At 47.9% G+C, this 2881-nt stretch overlaps 1 pseudogene across 1 annotated transcript; it reads right to left on the reverse strand.

Annotated features, from left to right (window-relative positions):
• Positions 1 to 261: 261 nt before the first annotated feature.
• On the reverse strand, positions 262 to 1925 carry LOC123167569 (12-oxophytodienoate reductase 1-like; annotated as a pseudogene). Its single transcript, XR_006483968.1, has 2 exons — positions 1220 to 1925; positions 262 to 1101 (listed from the first exon to the last, which is right to left on the reverse strand). The product of XR_006483968.1 is annotated as a 12-oxophytodienoate reductase 1-like (transcript).
• Between the last annotated feature and the right edge of the window lie 956 nt (positions 1926 to 2881).

The following is a 2881-nucleotide window of genomic DNA, read 5'->3' on the forward strand; positions in this document are numbered from 1 at the left end:
ATTTGATAGTTGCCAATTAAAGGGAGATATTTTTCACAAACTTTGTTATAGCCCTTGCGGTTGCTGAAGCCGCTATTGGAATAGGCCGGATAGGGAAGACCCCTCCTCATCAAAACGAAACCAACCGGTAAGGACGCACCACTGTTTTTGGTACCGTGGGAATAGAATTTGTCTTACAGGATGTTGAAGGCAGTGATGTCACTGTTGATGGAAAAAATAATATCTTAGCATATTGGCATTACATGGGAGAACAAAAGTAAATTATTGGTGGAAATGATACAATGCACATGCCCCGTACATACACACATTGAATAAATCATTACATACTTCATAAAATCAAGCATATCACTAATTCAAGTCAAGTGGGTGAACTACTCGGCATTCGAGCCTTCAAGGAAAGGATAATTTGTGTAGCCAATGACAGGATCTTGCGTGTAGTAAGTGTTACTGTTGTACTTGTTCAATGGTGAGTCGAGCTCGAATCTCTTTGGCAAATCTGGATTAGCCAGAAAGATCCTCCCGTAAGCAACGAGATCAGCATAGCCGTCCGCCACCACTTTGTTGCCTTCCTCTCGATCATATCCTCCAGCGGCAATGAAAGTGCCGTTGAATGCTTTCCTAAAGGGCAGGAGCCCGTGGGGTATCTGTCTGCTGCCATCCACAATGGTCATCCGCGGCTCTACCATATGGGAATAGACATCCCGAGTGCATGTGGGTCGGAGTTGAAGCAGTCCATATAGTCCATGAATGGAGACAACCTGATGCCTACACGATCAGCACCAATTTCATTGACGATAGCATCAATTACTTCCACCGCAAAGCGGCATCGGTTCTCGAGGCTGCCACCATACTCGTCGGTGCGATCGTTAGAGCTGTCTTTCATGAACTGCTCCAATAGGTACCCATGTGCCCCGTGGATCTCCACGCCGTCGAACCCCGCCTCGATGGCATTCCGGGCAGCGCGTCTGAAGTCGTCGACGATCAGCGGTATCTCGTCCGTTTGAAGCTGTCGGGGCTTGGAATAGACCATGCCAGACTCGGCATCGGGCATTATCTGCTTGTCAGTGCTTGATATCGGCGCCTGTCCGTCCGGCTGGAAATCTGTTTTGTTCAGATATATAAACAGAGAGCAAGATAAGTACTGTAACAATTAATCGATTATTGGCATCATATAGACAAAATAGCATCGATGCCTAATTGCTTAGGAAAAGGAGCGTACCGTTGGTGGAGACCCTCCCGACGTGCCAAAGCTGACAGAAAAACAGAGCGCCCTTGCGGTGGACGGCGTCGACGATGGGCTTCCAGGCGTCGACCTGCTGCTGCGTCCAGATGCCGGGGGTCTCCGCGTACCCTTGCGCGGTGGCGGAAACGCCGGTGGCCTCGGCGATGAGGAGGCCGCCCTTGGTGGCCCGCTGCGAGTAGTACACCGCGGCGTGCGGCTGCGGCACGTTGGCCTAGGAGCGGCAGCGCGTGAGCGGCGCGAGCACCACCCGGTGGGAGAGCTCGAACCGGCCCATCCTGTGCGTCGTCAGCAACGGGATCGCCTCCTTCGCCACCATCTTGCTCGCTACCATCTTGTGGAAACTGGATGCAGATTGTGCAGCGCAAATACGTACGATGGTATGCTCTATTATTTGCTTCTGAACTCTGCTCTGTATGCCTGTGGCTGAACATGTGGATGAAGATTGTATTTATATAGGTGCCGGTGGCGTCCCGCGCCGCGCGTCTTTTCCCACGGTGTCGACGTTTGACCAGACTCTGTTCCCGTTCCGGTTTCCTCTCGTCACTCTCTCCGTCATCGGCTCCTCCGAAGAGAAGCGAATCCTATGTGAAGAAGATTCATTGTATCTGGCCGTGTTCCGTTTGCACACCAGTCGCACGTGTGGTTCCCATCAGGGCAACAGCAGCTTGGTGCTGATTGCGATTCATCGGCATGGAAGCGATGACGGAAACTTCTGGTGTCGTAGCCTTTTCTGGTTTGTACAGCATGTACTTCAGGAAAACGGAATCTCAGAGAGAGATCTGTTGATCATTCATTTGAGGAATTTTGAATTCAGGTAGATATCTTAGCAATGTTAGACCATGTAATTCCAATAAATTTTACAAGATAAAACGGTCATCAAGTTCAGTAGTAGTAGTTCTAGTTCTTACAGCATCTCTGTAGCTTATGGAAAAAGAATTTAACCCCTTTTATGGAATGGTATTTGCTTTGCACTGTCGATTGCCCCAGCTCACCTCTTTTATGGAAAAAGAAATCAACCCCTTTTGTGGCTTAGCATAGATAACGACCTAAACTTCTTTCCTGGAAGGCTTCCTGCTCGTGGCGACGGGAAGAAGCCACGAGAAGGTTCCTTACCTTTCCATCATTCCATCAGTTTGATAGTGATTGCACCTGCCTACATCGTGAGAACGTCAGCGCAAACGTATAGTTGACTGCGCTGCTGCCGTTTGCTCTTAACAATTGGCACTCCTCTCAGCCCTGAGCGCTTGTTGTTTTGGCCGGTGTGTTCCCATAAATAAAATAAATGAAAAAAAAGAAACTGATGCAGAGTGGTTGCGGTATGAAAGATAAACACGTTTATACGTCACTGCCAGTTTTTGTCTACCGTCTCCTTGAAGCCCGGCATTTTGAAAAATATATATTTGAAAACCATAATTCAAAGTGTCAACACAAAATATTGAAAGATTATGTGTGTACACTATGGTTATCTAAATTTTCATTTAAAAACATAGTGATTTGTTGTAAGCTGAAAGAAACAAATCTCAGCCAAAAAAGTTCTACTAGGATCAAACTTTCACCATAAATTTTACTGATAAAATGTACATGCTGCATTGCATGGGGCGTCCTGGGTGAGCCTGGCCTGGTTGGGCGGATGCAAGG

This window comes from Triticum aestivum, chromosome 7D (assembly GCF_018294505.1).
Source record: "Triticum aestivum cultivar Chinese Spring chromosome 7D, IWGSC CS RefSeq v2.1, whole genome shotgun sequence".
NCBI classification, from domain to species: Eukaryota; Viridiplantae; Streptophyta; class Magnoliopsida; order Poales; family Poaceae; genus Triticum; species Triticum aestivum.